The sequence below is a fragment of the Pinus tabuliformis genome, chromosome Q (assembly GCF_031772625.1).
Source record: "Pinus tabuliformis cultivar Carrire ecotype Pingquan chromosome Q, CPIR1, whole genome shotgun sequence".
In the NCBI taxonomy this organism is placed as follows: Eukaryota; Viridiplantae; Streptophyta; class Pinopsida; order Pinales; family Pinaceae; genus Pinus; species Pinus tabuliformis.
In genome coordinates, this window is record NC_142296.1 from 1,285,424,669 (window position 1) to 1,285,444,507 (window position 19,839).

At 36.9% G+C, this 19,839-nt stretch overlaps 1 pseudogene; it reads left to right on the plus strand.

Moving 5' to 3' along the window:
• Window positions 1-435: 435 nt before the first annotated feature.
• LOC149224536 (chaperonin 60 subunit beta 2, chloroplastic-like) lies at window positions 436-10,489 on the plus strand (annotated as a pseudogene).
• The last annotated feature ends 9,350 nt before the right edge of the window (window positions 10,490-19,839 follow it).

Genomic DNA, 19,839 nt, shown 5'->3' on the forward strand with positions numbered 1-19,839 from the left:
CCCTCCAAAAGGAAAATGTCAAGATAAAAGGAGGTAAGGAAATACAAAATAGAACCCCAATGGGCATCTATTATTCCTTTCCATCACCTTCAATTTGAATGTAAATAAACTATTTAATGTTTATTGCATACAAAACCATTGTCTTTAAATCTGGCAACCTCAAGGTGAAACAACCTAATTTATCTGATCGGAAAGCTCTCACCACCATCATGAATAAGCTGAAGCCTCCAATTCTATACTGGCAACCTCCATCTTCCCTCGCAAGGTGGAGAATAATACCAAGGGGGAGTTTCTAGATCATTTTCTTTTCCTAAGAATGGGAGAGTGGGGATTGTAACTCAAGAAGCTCTGGGTGATATTACAAATGGGGTGTAATTGTTTAAGGCTCCAGAAATTGCACCTAAACAGAGGAAAGGTTAGGCAAAGATTATGAAAATGGGTCCTAATATGAGAAATGAACTTACAGAGGAGGAAAATCAAAATGCTTATGTGTGGGCTAGTGAGGGAATCAAGAGGGTTCAGTTTAGCGGTAAAGACATGAAGGCAATGAAGGAAATAATTGCAGAATAAGGTATGTGGGTTTTTGAAGGTAATCTCTATTTTGTTGTTGGTATCTATGTGTGTTTTCGGGTTTTATGCTTTGCAGGTGTTTTATCTTGGGTATATTTTCCCTCTCCACTTATGGGAAGACTCATATCTCAAATCTGTAATGGGTCCAAGTTTTGTGAGAGACCTTTTTTTTTTACTCGGTTCAAATATCTCCATGATGAATAGACACTCACATTATCACCTTCCCTTGATAGGTCCCAATGAATTTGAAATCATCACATTCTTTTTTCTTACAATTAAATTCACTAACACTGCATTGACTACCAGAATACCCATTTATTGTCCCATCCCTATCCTCATCCCCATTCCCATGTTGACACTACAATATTACATGAATAATAAAGTGGAGCGGGCTAACAGTTATTATCCCCAAAATACTCTATCCCTATTTCTTATTTCATTGTCATTTCCATTTCAAGTTCCAATTTTTTATAACATAGCTAGCTGCAGATGACCTGTTGGACAGTTCTTGGTATTTTTTTCCGTATTTGTATTTCTATGATTTTGGACTGCACATAGGTCGATAAGTCCCCATAAGTGAAATTCTGCCAATCCCACTCACCCATGTGATTTTCCAAACAACCACCTGAAAATTCTATTTTGTTTGGTGGATATAGGGGTGCCCTTCTAATGCTATATGTTGCAAGTGAAACTTCTGCAAGCCTTTCTATAAGAAGGTCACATTTGATTATTGGCATTTCACTGATTTTGGCCAAATAAATTTCTTTAGTTTCAAAGACTTCCATGAAATATGGTGACTTAGTAAAGATGATCCCTCTTCGAGCTTTCCATTTCATGATCTCTATTTCAGCTCCGTATTTCATCATCTTTGTTATTATTTATAGAAACAAGGATTTACCTTACTTGGAAACTGGGGCGCAGGCTAGCCATTCCCATTGTCTGCAGTACATAATATTTATAACCATGTAATGCTTGAAATTATGAATTTATTTAGGAGTCAAAGTCATTGAGAAGTAGCATTTTAACTCCTTGATGTTATTACAAAATTTCTATAAAAGCATATTCTAATCATTATCCAAAGAAACTGGCACAAACATGATTTATGGATTGGAGTCTCATGCTTTCTTGAATGTCCACTTTAATAATTCCAACATCTCTTGGATTTGAGATGCTTACATTGCCTGAATCTTCATTCCCATTGCTGAGACCTCAGGGGTCTTCTGGTACAACAGTGTCAATGATTGACTCTCACTGTTCTTGATTTTAGGATGGGGTTCTTTCCATAGGTTCAGAAGTGGGAGTGTTGTTTCGTTAGCATGTAAGTTACTTTTGTTCCACCAAAATTCTTGGTTCAACATTTGATTTGATCTCTTCTTACAGAAAATTCTTAGTATGGTCTGATGAAATTTCCTTAAAGTTGTTTCCGATTTGTAAGGACATTTCATGCAATAACTTAGAAATTATTTTTCAGTTTTTAGTAGTGATATCTATTTTATATAGATTTCTTTACAACTTGAGTGATGTGGCAAGATCCTCCAATATCTGGTGCTTGCATATAAAGGATTGTTTATGTACAATACTGGTGAATTAAATCTAGATGACCAATTGGATGAAATTGAGAACATGGACACTAGAGGTAAAATATTGAAATTAAAAAATATAAAACCTCAAGCTTGGTGACTACACTTTAGCTTGGAAACCTTGAAGGTGCGTACCAGGCTTACTTGGAAACCTTGGGGTGCATATCAAAAATGGGTTCATATTGTTTTGTTATAGTATTAATTTAGCCAGATTTTCTCTGTTTTTGTGAAATAAGAGTGCAAGTATAGAAACCTGTCTTGTTTAAGATGAGGATGGTGTTGGGTTTCTCTTAGGATGTGTTTGTTGTGATGCTACATATTTTTCTAGAAGCCTTAATAGTTATTTAGTGTGTTAGTTACAGGTTCTTTTTGTTACTTTGGAATTCATGTTTGTGAAATAATAGATAATATGAAGATATTTTAATTCTCTATTCAGAATAAGGGAAGATGGCCTATTCTATGGGTAGTATGACAATTGTCGCCACTTCTGCCTCCCTGGGTAACATTGGAAAGGAGAGGAAGTTGGGTGCAATATTTGACAAAATTGCCAAGAAATTGTCTTCTCTTGTTGCTTTTTCACCCATCTCCTTTAATTGCTTAAGCAGAAGGCATACCATGATATTACATAAAAAATAGTAGCTAGTCAATCAAAGAGCTACGGCAAAGGAGTTGTACTTCAACCAAGATGGGTCAACAACAAAAAATTGCAAGTCAGAGAAAAAAAATTCCATCTAAAAGAAGGTTCTTTTCACATAAAACTTTACTATGGTAGATATTTCTTTGTCCTTATAAATTTGATGTTTATGTGTGGTTTTTATGTAGGTTTGGTATGACATATATTCTGACATTTTATTATGCATCAATTGAAAATATTTTCAAATTATCTTGCAAACAGGTGTCAACGAGCTTGTTGATCTTGTTGAAGTCACCCTTGGACCAAAGGGTAGAAATGTTTTTTTGGAGAGAAAGTATGGTTCTCCGAAGATGTCAAGGATGGTATGACAATAGATAAGGACGTAAATTATAGATGTGGGTTGTAAATTTTTTATATTCTATATTATTTTTCTCTCCCTAAATGTCTTACTATCTTATACATTAGAGGAAAAATTCTCACAGGTCATATAGAACATATTTCTCTTTTGATGATCTAACTGGTCTATGGATTAGCCAAAGTAGAGTAATGAATGAAGCTTTAAACAGTTGAAAACAAAGACTTGTGTGCTTGTGTGCCAAATGTTCATGATTCAAGGTAAATTGTTATTACCAGTCTAGTTAATGTATTTCAATGATGCACCCTGCTTCTGACAGGTTGAATTAGAGGACCCAGTTGAAAATATTTTGGCAAAGTTGGTAAAACAAGATGCAACCAAGAAAAATGATTTAGCTGGTGATTTAACTACCACATCTGCTGTTTGTGCAAGGTTTAATAACTAAAGGTGTAAAGGTAATTTATTTGTCCCTAGTACTGGCTTACATATTTATTCATTTTTATAGGTCCTTATGGTGGCTACTGTTTATTTATTTATTTTCTAAATTTTCAATGCTTCAATAGGATCACGACAATATATGAGTAGGAAAATAGCCTTGTTGAAGATGATATTGTGATTGTGTTGTCAATTGGTATGAGCTAGTTCAGAAAAAACCCAACAGATAAATCTTGTTGGTATTTTTAAGATTTGTGAATAAGAATCTGAATCATAAGCTTTTTTAGGTTGTTGCAGCTGGAGAAAATCCTATTCAAATTACTAGGGGCATTGACAAGACAGTAAAGGATCTTGTTTTTGAACTCAAAAATTTGTCAAAGGAGGTAAATGCTCACAATTTGAGTCGGTTTTCTCTTTCTGGTCTTGTTGCTTCTTGACTTAGTCTATGGTTGAGGTGCACTTTCATTAGGGGAATAGTTGATCCAAAATTGTCAGCTAGAGTTTCTTGAAGACTCTAGGGTAGAATGTTGAGGAGTTACTTGTGAAACATCTAGGACAGATGTTATCTATAAGGGAGTGTACATGCTAAAACTTAAGACCCTATAATCGACATTATTCTCTAGGTTGAAGATAGTGAATTAGTAGATGTTGCTACAGTAAGTGCTCAGAATAATTATGAAATAGGAAACATGATAATAGAGGCTATGAGTAAAGTTGGAAGGAAAGGTGTTGTGACACTTGAAGAGGGGAAAAGTGTAGAAAAAAATTAGTATGTCGTTGAGGGAATGCAATTTGATCGTGGATATAGTTCTATGTACTTTGTGACAGACAATATGAAGATTCTCGTGGAGTGTGAAAATTGCAAGGTAATTGATGTGAATTGAAAGCTTCTTGCTTTTTTTTGTTGTGTTGCTATTTGTTAGTGCTCCTTGTAATGAAAAGAGAATGGATAGAAATCATGTGTAACATTTTTAGAATAAACTCTCATCTGAGTTGTGGAATTGTTTCCCAATTACCTTCATCTGTCATATATTCATGGCACATCCTCCTGGTTCAATTTGGGTTGGTGTTGGTTTTGTATGGAATTTTAAAATATGTGCCTTATGAACCTTCTATTATTTCTCGAATCTGTACAATATTGGATTTAGAATACTGATTAGAAATAAATATGACCACTACTAAGCATGGGAAGAGGGTTGCTAAATTTCTATTTATTTGCGCTTGATTTTTAAAATTCACTGATCAGGAATTTGGAAATGAACTTGCATCTTTATATTTTCTTATAATTTGAAGTTATTATTGGTTAACAAAAAGATCACAACTACAAGAGACTTGATCACAATATTGGAAGAGGTCATTCATGGGGGGTATCCTATCTTGATCATTGTTAAGGACATTGAACAAGAAGCCTTGGCTACTCTTGTTGTGAACAAGCTTCATGGTGCATTGAAGGTTGGCACTTTGAAAGCTCCTGGATTTGGAGAGCGGAAAAGCCAATATTTGGATGACATTGCTATATTGACTAGAGGTATTTTTCAAGTTTAGCTACATTAAGGACTTACATGCACTAAGAGATTAAGTACAAAGCTCGGTGTGTATATAAGTAGTCTTATATCATTTGTCATGGAAACAATCTTTATTTGGTAATGGGTTTTCTCTACAAGTTCAAATTTTCATGTTAATAGGATAAATTCTCACTAAGTGAGAGGTATTGAGAATAAAATCTCTCCATTGTGTCTATATTCATGGGTTTCTAATATCTTATGTAGATATTGTTTTGTTTATTCTTTCTTTGTGCAGGCACTATTATCAAGGATGAAGTTGGATTTTCCCTTGGATAAAGTTGGAAGTAAGGTTTTGGGTATTGCTGCCAAGGTGGTACTTACCAAGGATTCAACAACGATAGTTGGTGATGGGAGCACTTAGAAAGTTGTCAATAAAATATTGTCTCAAATTAGAAACTTGATTGAGGTGTGTTATTTCTCTATAACTTAAAAATAGCTTGCTTTATCCAAATGGAGGCTTGAAAGTATTGTCTTGTTTTCTTTGTATAGCCACCATATATTGTAAAGTGGCCATCACCTTCTGGGGAGGGATCTCATCATTAATATCATTCATGATGATGGTATTAATCTCAAATTAGACTTGTGAGTCGTCAAGATAGGAGTGTAGAAAGCAACAATTTTGATACACGGTTTATAGTTTGAATATATGTTCCTCTGAAGGAACATGCAACAATAATTAAAGACATTAAATTTAAATAACTTACAGTTTCTTTAATATCATAATATTTTTGACTTGATAGCTAATGTTGTCACTTTCTTTTACACCTTCAAAACTTTTTAATTTCCCAATTGTTAAAAAATATAAGGTCGAAACCGAATCTCTAAGTTTCTATGATATATATGTCATAAGCAAACTCACAAGACAACGCTCAAATCAAATATCATAATATTTTTGACTTGATAGCTAATGTTGTCACTTTCTTTTACACCTTCAAAACTTTTTAATTTCCCAATTGTTAAAAAATATAAGGTCGAAACCGAATCTCTAAGTTTCTATGATATATATGTCATAAGCAAACTCACAAGACAACGCTCAAATCAAAGTCAAGGCAATGCAATATTCAACAGGCCAAGCCAAGGAGGGAACCAAAAGAGTAAGTTGCACCTCAAAATTGTGTATAATTCTATATATATATAGGCCTTGAACTATTTTCATTTGGCAAATATGGGATAATTCGGATAAAAAATAAAGTATGAAAGCGTCAGCACACAAGACACCAAGACAAGCCAATGGTCAAAGTAATAAGCACAAGACGATCAAAGGAGTCATCAAAAAGGGTCATACATTACACTATTGAAAGATTACAAAACTTTATACATCTGCCAGCTTCAGAATATAATCTTAGCATGGTGGTCAGAGTGAAATTTCAAGACCAGTTTTCTTAATGCAAGTTGCTTTTATGCGTGGAGAGTGCCAATATTCATAGTGCATCCAAATGAATAAATGGTTTCGTGTGGTTATGAATATCATTAAAAAAGGTCATAGACTATCTTTTCAATTCTCCAAATAGCCAAATTTTCTGCTACCAAGCATTATATAATTATAAGAAGGTTATATGGAAAGTAGTCGTGAACCAAATATTCATGGAAATCACCCCTTTTAATGAAGTTCCAAGTATAATACTTCCAAAGTTACCATCTCTTCATGTGCCACGAGTAAGCAGTTGTGTCAAAATTTCATAAGAGTCCGTGAATGAGAGCATTCAATGCTAATAAGAAAGACATTGGAAATGGAGTTTCGTCAATAAGAAACTTGCAGTTTTTAATGGTTAATATTAGCGCTCATAGATCAATGGCATATATCCAATTTCGGACCCCTCAGACTTTTCGGATGGGGGTCTGAAATAAGTCATTTTTTCAAAAAAACTTCTCATTACGTGGAAATCTGTGATGCATTTCAGCACCCCCAGGTCGAAAACGACATACCATGTGACAACCTCCCCCACTTCCCCCCTCCCCAACGAAATCCATTAATGGTTTAAGGGGAAACTTGATAAGCTGATGTAACGATTGAAAAACACTACACCTCATTTCCTTTCAGTATCAAGTTGAATGTTTGTGGTGATAATAGGTTCCCCGGTTTGTGTTGCATCTTGCATTGTCGGGGCACACATTGTCTACAAAGGCTAAAGCGTTTCCAAAACGTTTTGATTTGGCATTATTTGTTTGATCGTGGTCATGGTACTGAGCAATATATTTTGGCTGAGGTGCAACTGTCCATTTGTTCTTTGCAGGAACCAAATTGGTTTCACAAAGTTGTTTCTCCGAACAAGACAGATTTCCAAACTAGAAGATATTTGTGTTCTAACTCTTCGTGGAATTCTTGGAGTGCAAAAAGCTTTCAGAGGCTATAAAACTCGTTTCCAGTTTGAGAAGCTCAAAAGAGAAATCAGTCTTGCAATCTTTTATAAGAGGTGCAAAGGAGATGAGAGAGTATCAAGAGGTGCAAAGGAGATGAGAGAGTATTCAAAAAGAAGTAAGGTGTACTCAGGTGAGGATCATAATTCTGAGAAGTATGCAATTCGTGGTTTGTCACTTGTTGTACCACGAGGAGAGTGTTTTGAGCTGTCGGGAAAATACAGTGGTGGCATGAAGAGAAGACTCAGTGTTTCCATTTCCCTCATAGGAGATCTTCAGGTTGTGTATATGGATGAGCCCAGTACAGGGTTGGATCCAACTTCAAGTAGAAAACTATGGAATTGATTTCCAAATTGGAAGCATATTTTATTTATATGATCAACAATGGATCAAAACTTCGTGGGAATTTATAGACAATGTATTGAGGGCTCCATTTCTTGGAAATTGAACTCAAAAAACAAAAATCTGAAACATGGGTTTTGTGCAGAATGGCGTGAATTAGGTGCAACGCGTGGTATTTCAGGCAGATTATGAGTGTTTTGGGACATTTCCTCATATCTATAAAGGCTACTTGGCTACAAGAAATATATCGTTTTTGGTCAACGTGAAATATCATAATCACTAAAGTTGTACATCTTTTCCAAGAAAAGATATCTGTAACATATATTGCCAATCACTGATTATTTTCTAGAAGCTTGTTTCAGTATGGGAAGTATTCATTCATATTCTTATGAAAACAATTGGAAGGAGAGGAAATCAAGGTTTTCATGTCTGATTATAAAAGTGTTTCCTGGGGAAAGATCTACATACAATTTCCCAACAATAATCCAACAATAAATTTTACTGCTCAAGCAGTTGGGTTTATATCACAAAGGTTCCTAAAACATTTGAATACCTTCATATGCTGTATAGAGATCTGAATCATGAAAATGTTTTGGTAATGGATTTATTTTCCTCTATAGAGATCTGAATCATGAAAATGTTTTGGTAAGGGATTTATTTTCCTCTATAATTTTCAATTGTACTAGAGACAGAGTATTTGCAAAAGTGACAAGCAATTAACACCAAATAACCAAGCAAATACACAATTGGAAAGACTCCTTGTAACAGTTGACCATTGTTCAGTATTGATGAAATTGAATATCACATAAATGCCCATTTTTCGAATCCATGTTAGATTGTTTCAGAAGCTTGGGAATCATAGTATTTTGGCAAGTTTTAGAGAAGAAAATAGCTTGAGGTCTACTTCCGAATTGGTACAGGAATCAATGATCAAGTGTCAAGAAAATCCAACACTCATGTCCCTATAGAAATGAATTTTGAAAGAAAAACAACAATTTTTGATGAGGAAGATTTTATTTATCTTATTAATGAAGAGCTTTTTGCAATGTTCAAAATCTAGAACAATAAGGAGCTTCCTTATTCCCGACTCTCTTTCAGATGAAAATAAATTTGTGAGACTTTGCTTGCAACAGAATCCATCAAATGCTACTTTAGTGGTTATTCAAGAAGGATGAAGTTTCTTGAAATTCCAAGGACAAAGTATGGTAAATAAAGAGAGCTATGGTAGTTTACATAATTAGGAAAAGGAAGAAAACTCAGTGCTTAATTATTAAACTAGTTACACGAATTTTTTCAATATATTTTATTTAAAAAAAAAAAACTTTGCCTAATTCAAATGTGAAGGAAGAAAACTATCCGCTCATTAGAAAGATTGGCAACAAATAAAAGTCAAACAAAAAAAGTGTGGGCTAATAAGGTGGAAAAGGTTTACCTATTCTAAAGGACAGTTGGCACTTTTTTAGAGACAACTATGAAACAACCCTAGTTTTCCAAGCAGGAGAATCAATATCTGGCAGAATTTTTGAGAAATAGTTTCTTGTTTCAGATTTGAGAGAAAAGCATCAACATAATTCCAAATATCAAGCAGAAAAAAGAGCAGTCAAATAATCCATTTCCCAAATTGGAGGTTGAAGATTTTCCAACAGTTCCAAATTTCCTATAGACTATCTAGAGATTGTTTTATTTTTAGTATATTGTTTAGGATTTTATTCCAGAAATATTATAAAAATTTAGGAGAATTTTATTCTATATATTCCATCATTTGTAATAAACAAGGGTTGGCTTTTGATTCCAAACCTTGTCGCTTTGTAAAACTTTTATTACAAAATTCCTAATTGAAGTATTCTAGCTCCAGTTCATGATAGAATTTGTTTTTCCTATATGTTTCTCCAGTGCTTTCATACTTTATTTCTTCACATTTTCAAGGTAAATAGGAGATATGGGTAAGAATATATTGAGTGGCAATATCTTTGAAAGCCCCCTGCAAAGTTATAATCATCTAAATAGATTAATTAATTGAACTGTATGTCTTGGTTAATTCCTCTACATCTTTCAATTGTTGCGTTCTGTCATCTCTTGAATGTGTTATGTTTGGGTGTAGAAATCTTCTACACAGATCCACTATATCTAGTTGATTAAGTATTCAATATGACTTCTTAATTATCATGTATTATCTTATATTCTTATGTCAAATTCTCTAAAAATCATGTTATTTTGTCAAATTGGATGTTGAAACTTTGACCAAGGACTCTGCAACAGAGGGATTTATTCATGGATAGAGAGATTATGTAATCATTAGCAACCACACATAATAAATAATAGATCTAGCCATTGTGCTCCATAGGCTATTGTCCAGTGACAATGAACAACGTTAAAAAAGGCCTCATAACATTTGAGGGAGCCCCCTCTGGTTCAAGGGCTAGCTTGAACCTAAAGATTGGTCGAGTTGGTTTCTCGGCATAGTTTCACAGCTAAGAACTACCTTCAAGAAACAAGTACAACATTTGAATTCCATATAAACCTATTTTATGAAAGGTTTTCACCAATGATATCATTCTCACTTTCTTTGCATGGTGCAGAACAAGACTACAAAAAATAAAAATTGAATGAAAGAATTACCAAGATTTCTAGTGGAGGTGTTGTTATCTAGGTAAAGTTTGGCATGGTTGAATTAATGGTAGTTATTTGTAACAATTCCTTGCTATTTTGGCATTATAGAAATATGAATCTAGTTGATGGATGTTGGTGACTACATTTCAATGTATATTTGTCTAAAGTAAGAATGGGGGTATATGATAGCGTTCATAATCGTTGATAGGTGGTAACATAAATAGAGACAAAGTTGAAGGAAAATAATTTAAGAGTGGAATATGACTTGAATGCAACAAAGATATGCATGCATAACATTATGCATAATCAATTACGGAATCTGATTCATATTTGCAAAAACATGTTGTGATCTGAAATAAAGGTGAGTAATGAATGTTAATTGAATCATGTCATACATGGAGATTCTATTATATCACAAGGGTATAGAAAATAAGTTCTTGCAGCTTGGACTTATTTGGAGTGATGCTTTCAATTGTTGTTATGTGGGATTAGTGTTTGCAATAGTTTCAAGCTAAACATCATGTCCAACAACATAAGGATCTAATTTTCTAGTAATTAACAGTGGTCGGGGGGATGTATTATGTTTCACATTAGTTTTCCTGGTAAAACACAGTGTTGGTATTTGTAATAGATCTCAAATTCCTATTTATGGTCAAAGTATGGTGGAGAGAGGGTCGATTTCCCAAGAATGAGAGAGTGCTTGGTTTGATTGATTTGACTACTTGGAACTTGGAAGTGTATACTTTCTAGGAAATCGTTTGGAGGGGAACACCCTTGTAGGGGTGATCTAGATCTTGGGGGGAGGCCCCCAAGATCTGAAAAATTGAAATGCCAAAATAAAAGAGGAGAACACATAATAAAAAAACCACAAATAATTTTTTTATTAAAACAGATAATAATTGTAAAGGCTACATTGTGGTGGACAATCTGTCCTTTTACAAAATGTGACTTGTTACTTATACCCTTTTTTGGTCACAATACCACAGGTAAATTCCATGGGTGGGTAAATACCATAGGTGAATGAATACCATGGGTGGATGTCACTTACAATAACATGGTTCAATTTCATGAGTGGATAAATACCATGGGAGGATGAATACCAAGGGTCGATTCCACTTACAATACCATGGGAAAATACCATAGGTGGATGCCACTTACAATATCATGGGAAAATTCCATGGGTGGATAAATACCATGGGTGAATGAATACCATGGGTGGATGCCACTTATAATACCATGGGTGAATGAATACTATGGGTGAATGAATACTATGGGTGGATGAATACCATTGGTGGATGCCATTTTCCATTCGGATCAAGGGGCTATTAGAACATCAATTTCTTTAGTGTAGCATGTTGGTAAGGTGTTGGTAGTCTTTGTTCTTCCCATCTCTTCTGGGTCTCTTGTTGTTTATCTTCAAAATTCTTTGTACGATAGTCAACATGTTTAGATGGAACATGGATGTGAGTAGAGAAGGTTGTGATTTAGTGAGATGCCTTATTTGGAGTTGGAGGAAAAGGTAGTTATATCACTTTTGGTATTATCATATAAGTAGGAAAGGAATTTAGTGGTTTGATTTTCTTTCAAGTATAAATTGAGAGAAGGATAATAAAAAGAGCTTAAAGATGTTAAGTATAGATGAAACATTATGTAATGTACCCTAGTTTTGGTAGAAAGATCATTGTTTTGGTTTGCATCCTCATGTGATAGCAACCTTCATTCTCTACCCATTCTCTATATTTGACTCCCTATTATCTTTTCTCTATGCTCCTCCTTTATCTAATCTCTATATATTTCTAGAACTTGGAGGCCATTTTCTAACTATTGTTGGGTGGTTTGTTGAGAAGTTAGGGCCAATGAAATATTTCATTTTCATTTTCTTAATTTTATTATCAAATCCAATTACAGTTCAATTAATGGGTGGCTTGAATTTTTTGATTGGCCATTTGATTCTATGTATCGTTCATTTTGAGGATGTGATTGGCCTCCCAACTATCAAATGACTTGAACAATAGCTTTCTCTCTACTCACATTTATTTCAATTTGGATACTGGAAGCTTGAGAGAAACTAGTGAGATGGGAGATTATAATTTGAGGAGTCCCCAACATTGCAATGTTTTTTGAAGTAATATTGCTCAATAATGGCACTCCTTTTAGAAGAGCTGATGATTTTTCCATATTATTTTTTGTTTCACTAATATTCCATGAATATTTCAACAACGTTTGTACCTTCGCAATATATATGACTCTTTGCGATCTTGAGAGGACCTACTTACCTTTCGAGGCTAATGAATGATAATGCATACATCCATTAACTATAGATCCACTTGCTAATATCACTACTTTATGGGTTATTTTGGGAGGATTGGTTCTCTTGAGCTCTTCTTGATTTATGATGCCTTGATTTTGAGATATTTGTTTAATATTCCAAGTTGATATCCACTTTTTGTCGCTTTGAGTTAGATCTCCACTACAAATTTTATCTGTGCAATTTGTAATGATAGTTTATGTTGTCAAATTAATAGTATATTTTAATATGCTTTTTGATGAGACTTCAAATGTTACAAAGTATTTTAAAAAAGTTGAACCCTAGGGGTACTTAGGAAGGTTTTCCATTGTCTCCTTGGAAACTCTTCCACTTACTTTAGGCAAATTCTTTTCTAGCAAAAGGGGGGAACCCCTATAAAATATATTTTTTGATACTCTCTTAAGAATAAGATGGATGTTGGAATTTATTGAGACCAATACTTATCCAATTGTGTTGTGAAGTCAATATCAATGAAGAAGAGGGTTCAAATGTCATGAAGAAGCATGGATAGGATATTAACAATATGCTCTAGCCAACCACATAGGTCTCTTCAAATGTAGAAATTAATAGGAGGGTACTTCCAAAGAATCCTCACAACAATTATGAAATAAATCATGAGGCACAATACTTGCTAAGGTTTTGCAAATGGGGTAGCAAGCTAAGTGGGCTTGATTGTGGGGAAAACTCCACAGTTAAGCGCGCTTGAGCCAAAGGAGTTCTGGGATGGGTGACCCCCTGGGAAGTCCTGGTTACCAGGTGCAAGCCCCGAAAGTGATGATTGATGCTATGTGATTCATTTCACTAGTTTCAATCCCACTTCTTCACCCCTGTGAGCATCACCCGATGCAATGAGTGCTAAGTGAACTATTCAAAAAATCATGAGAAAATAGTCAGTTACGACTACCTCTCATGGAAATGGTCATATGTGAATGACTTACTTAACGCAGTTGAATCCCAAAATGATATCTAATTATGAAATAGACAAATATAACATGTAACCATGAAAAAAAATGGAATAAGAACAATATCCATTAAATAAACAATGATTACAACATGGAGGGTTACACCTCTAATTGGGAATGTAGGATTGGGAATGTAATTTTCTATGTCTTTTATTATGGTTGGTGGTAGTTTTTGTTTGGAGTTATTATGAACAATGCTTATATAAGTCAGGCTATTTGAGATTGCTACTTTTGCATGTCTTTAAGTTCATTTGGTTCCTATCTGTTTACATTGAAGTATGAGTAGAAGGATTGGAAACCTTGGATTACCTAGACAACTTACAAAATAAAGAACATTTTATTGAGCAAGGTGATGCAATCACCTTTGAGTTCGAGGTAAGCTAGAGCACATAGGTGAATATCTTTGTCACTTATTGTTATGGCTGTATTTTTGGCATATCTAATGAAATAGTTGAACCTCTTAATTGAATATGATTTTTTCATGGAGGAAGGTGGACATAATCTATCTTAGCACCCTAACAAAAATTGCAATCATTGATCATGAGAAGAAGAGGACATCTTGATTTTTTTTATTTTAATTATCTTCTTAATTTTCCAATTTCATGTCTTCATCCTTGTACAGAGCTAAAGAAAGGCCAAAGAAAAAGTATGGCAATGAATGACCCAAATTTCCTGGAAAGAATGGGAAAACGAAGATGTTGACACCCAATCAATGAATGACCCAAATTGCCTGGAGGCTTTGAGGGCTTGTGGGCTCCTCAAATTCTTTCTTATGCCAGGGATGTGGGCCCAGCCTGAGTTACTTCAGTACCTTATTAGTCTTTGGGACATTAATTGGGAGATCTTTGTCATTGGTGACCAGGAGTTGGAGTTGGAAACTTCAGATATATACTTAATCATTGGACTGTCCCACAGAGGGGAGCCGGTGAACTTGTATGGGTCACGTCCTATTGGCACAATCATATCTTCCTTACTTGCCAAACACTGTCCTAAGGCCCTGGAATCCAAGAGTGGGAAGATAGAGATTTCTAGTGTGCGGGATCTGACACTGAGGATGCTTCTGTTAACTATCAATAGAGTGGCAGGGTCCCAGGTGCAACATGAGACTAACAAGTCGAAGTTCCTTTATGCTATTGACTGCACAGCTCTTACGATCTTGAACTGGGCAGAGGCCAAAATATGATCATCAAGTGCCACCTATCTAAAGCTAATGTGGGAATCTGAAGCAATTTGGCTTCGGATCGGTGCTTGTGACATTCTTCATCGAACGAGTACCATTGTTCTAGTATCAGCTGACTGAGGTGGATCCTCCTATGCCACGTGATCTGCAGATGGCCTACTGGAGTCGTTTGATGCCCAGGATCACCGAGGCTCACACATGTCACACTGGCCTGCATTCTTTTCATGGATACAGCAACAGAAGATTATCGTGGAGGACTGGCCATACAGCGGCACTGATTTCCATGGAGATGCACATATGACCTTACCAGATGGAGAGGACTTCAATGACGAAGGTAAAAAACCAAAATTTTTAAATTTTGAGATTTTTTAATTGTTTTTGGTATATATGTGCTTATAACATTTCTCTTGTTAATGTAGATGTTGGACCAGAGCGGCCTGTTTGGATGTCCCCAATAGCCAGGGGTGTCCCCCGCCCTATCGATGTTGTCGCCCCTTATTAGGAAGGGAGTGACAATGAGGAGGAGATTGCGAGGAACCTTGAGGGGTTGACTTATGGTATCCCAGAGTATGCTCAGGTAGGAGACATTCCTCGTCAGTACCAAAGACACACTGTGGGAGTCTCGGAGCGGATTCGCCGATTGCTGACTCGTGTTGCACGAGCCATATAATGCTACCATGATCATCATGCTGATTAGTTCCTAGGTCCAGCACTTACATATTTTTTGAGGCCTGCTTGCCACAGATATATGAGGCTTGCGAGTCGCTGCTGTTATTTTAGACACAAATATTATTTTTTGGGGTCTTGATGTATCAAACATTATCACCATATATATATGTTGTATTTTACTGTCTATTATGGTAGCAATGGTTTGTTTTATCTTTCACATGTTTCGTAAATGTCTATCCAACACATGATTAGCTAATGCATCTGTCAATGTATTCATATGTCTAGGAATATGATGATATGTAATATAATCAAAATGCCTTTCCAATAGATGAATACGGAGATACATTCTCAATATTTGAGGGTTTCTAATGGAATATTGCCCATTGAGTTGAAGGATGACAAGTTGTGAATCCAGGTTGACAACCAGTTCTCTGATTCCCAGAGCAATGGCTTCTGACAACAGTTCGATGACCACACTGTATTCAACAATGTTGTTGGTTGTGCAACCTAGATAGATACCTTGAAGGTCATTCAAATTACCGTTAGGGTCATAAATAGCCCATGCCACAGATGATAGGTTTCGGGTACTATGACAAGCACCATCAGCGAAACCAACATGGGGAGTCGCAAACATCTACAAAGCAAGAAAAGAATAGTAAACATGAAAGTTGTTTGAAAACTATCACACAAAACCACATTGTACAAAAATGAATCACAACTAATGTACATAAGTAGCCATGAAATATGACCTAAGCATAGTACTTCTTGAGGTAGGAGTCCATGCTCGGACTCAAGTATTCAATCAACACAGAAGGACACTGGAGTTTAACCATTGTCATAACGAGTAAGCATCGACTTGGCCAAATAATGGAGTTGGACTCATATAACGCTTTTCCCCCATTGCCCCTGGGCGAGGGAGGGTTACAACTCGGATGGAAACCCCATTGCAATAATGGGCAATCGGTAAAAACTCAGGGAGGGAGAAAAATCCTGAATCCATGAAGGGATAAAGGTGCCCTTAGTTGAAAGATCTTGAGTATGTCAGGATAAACTGACATACCAATAGAAAGCTTAGAAGAGCACTCTTCGAAAATGGTAGACATGACCATCGGGTGAGGCAGGAATGAGGAGCAATGATGAGTATCGATCCAAGGCAGTTCCCCGGGAGACATGACTTCCATGATACCTTCATCAGCAAGGAAGGTCTCGGTTAAGGTATCAGGTGATTGCAAAGTGCCAAGCCACAGGGATTGAGAGTACGTATCGAAAGAGGTCTTCAACCTATGAGAATCAGAGGATGCAGAGTTCAAAGCTGAACCATTTTCCACAAAATTGACTTCGGTGGGACTAAGCGGCATAACCTCGCCCTAGGTATCAACAAGATCCGGTGCAAGTATGACCCAAGGATCAGACTTGACCAAGATCATGTTGACAGAGGCAACATGAGGAGGTGGAAGTGGAAAAATTCCCATTAAGGCAAAATCTTTGAACAGACCTGCCCCCACACTCTCATAGGGAGCACCAGTGTGCTTGACGTATGAAACATTGCCATCCGAGGAGGAAGAGGCAAAGAAAGACGGTTGGTCAACAGTGACAATCTTCCCTTGAGGGGGAAAACGAATCACGCAGAATAAAGAGGAGGCCACGACATGCATGGCATGAGTCCAACTTCAGCCAAGTAGAGGATTATAATTGAGATTAGGGTCAATGATTTCTACTTCAACTTGCACTGTCTTGCCTTCGAAGGTGATGGAAAGGTTAGGTAAGACATTGAAGGGTCATGAATCGTGCCCATCGAAAGCTTCCAAAGTGTTCGGAGATTGGTTTAGTGTAAGAGAACCAATAGCCTTCCAACATGTGGTTGACATGATGCAGGTGGAAGCACCTTCATAGATGACATTTTGGTGGATGGTCTTCTCATTGATGATTTACCAGAATAAGAAAGGCAATCTGATGAGGAAGCCATGGAACATGGCTTTCTAGATCAAAACATATCAAATTGGAATCGATGGGATTAATGCCCCTGATAGCTGACAACAAGGATTTCCCCTGTGATGGGCAGCTTTGGACCACCTCGAGAGCCGACATGGCTGACAATGCCTGAGCCAAATCCTCAACAATATTGTAGTGCTAAGCAGCTCAGGTGTTGGGATTATACGAGGATTTCCGGAGCACACCTCGAGAGGGTGGACATATAACGGAATCAGGGTTAGGGCGCTCAATATGCAAAGGGCCAGAACTAGAGGTAGAAGAAGAAGGTGCAACTTCTTTCTCTTTCCCAACTGCTGGAGCTCAAGTTTGATAGTATTTTGATCGGGTAGCCACATTAATGGGCATGCTCATCATGAACACTTGAGATTCAGAGGAAGCAGATTGGTGTTGGTCTACCATTTGGGTATGATGAGACGGAAACAGATCTTTGAAGATAGCAGGGGTCCCTTTGAGTAGGCGACTAACTTCAGATCGTCGAGGATAATCCTTAGTGTAGTGATCTTCCTCGAAAATGAGGTAGTGATACTTAGGTTTCCATTGCGAAGATTCACCAGCAAACGATTTGGGAGGACCCTGTTTCGGGGTATCGGATTTCGATTTTCCTTTGCTTTTCTTCTTTCCTTTCAAGGATTTGTCCACTGCGGTAGACTGGATAGCTTGGACCTCTGAGCTTTTACTAGGGCTAGGTGGATTCTGGGATAAACTGTTACGAACAACATTTGAGACGGACTTCTATTTGGAAGAAGTTTTAGTAGGGGTTTGGGATACCGAACCAATAATTCCATCAATGGGAGGAATAGTTGGTGACTTTGATGTTGCGGGATCAGATCGTATAAAGTGCTAGACTGAGAGTAAACTAGATCCAAGTACTGGGCACGAGTGATGGCCTGCTCTTTAGTGATGCATCCACCCATAGCTATATCGTGAGCAATTGGGGCTACGAATGATTTGGTAAACCATTTAGTGAGAAACTAATCAACAATCCTAAATTTGATCAAGCGACACCTACATCTCCATTCATGGATGTGATTGGAGATGTGCGTCACGGTATCTTGCTTAAGCGATGTGAGCAAATAGGTGCCAGTTTCATAGCGAACCGGCAACTGAAAATGCGTGAGGAAAGCCATGGCTAAAGAGTTAAAGTCATGGTAAGTACTTTGAGGTAGCTTGATGTACCAATTTGCTACAACACCCGTTTGTTGGAAAATACGAAGACGAATGGAATCGTCCACGTACAAGTTTGATGAGCACCAGAGGTGATATGTCATCACATGGGCTTGAGGATCCTCTTTAGCTTTCCCATCGAACTTTGGGCAATCACTTGGTATCTTGGACGACACCAAAGGTGTTGGCTTGAGGGGGCCTGACCCAGGTTTGGAGTTATTTAGCGAAAAAAATTCCTGTACTACTGGCCCTTTCGGCAACAGCCCCTACAGCGCGGACATACGTCTCACCCGAAGCAGTATGGGGGGAATGCTGGAACCAAGTTTCCACACCCTTGAGATGTCTGAGGGGTCGATTTAGTCCAACTATGAATACCTTCACACAGGTCACTTCGCGGAATTTTCTGACCTGCGAGGCCTTCGCGTCGTGTTATATTCGCCTTCGCACAACCCTAACCAGGAGTTGAGGAGCTTTCGCACTACTAAAGCAGCGATCTACGCTATTTCCCCAAGTTACACCTTGGATCTTACTTATCTTCTTATAACAGTTAGTTATCTTCACGTAAATAGATACTTTATCTTATATTCACTTATTCAATACATTCATATAAGTTCGGGCAGCAAATAAACAGTAAACTTGCAATTCATACCCAATATACTTTAATGCATAAACAAGGAAAAGATACATAGAAACAATGTAAAACTTCTCTTTATTACTTATCCAAAGATTATAGACTCAACCTGCCCTGCGCACTTAGCTGTAGGGGTCTGTGCACTCAGCTACGGACTACTAGGCCTCTGCACACTTAGCTGCAGAGCCTTCTCCTACTCTACAACCCAAAGACTCAACTTTTCACTTAGACACAATGCTTCATCATCTCTTAGATTCTTCGATCTTAGATTCCTTAGATGTATCTTTACACTTAGAGCCTCACTCTATTTATACAATCCCATGGTCCGTGAACCATGGGTAGATCTTTCAAGCCAACATTACATTATAAAAGTTGCGGTAGACAACCCTATGACTCAGTTACAACTTTGTGCTCCACGCCCACAAATTGGAGAGTCTTTACCTTGGACTTAGTCAAAACTTGGGCTTTAAGTCCCAAGACTTGC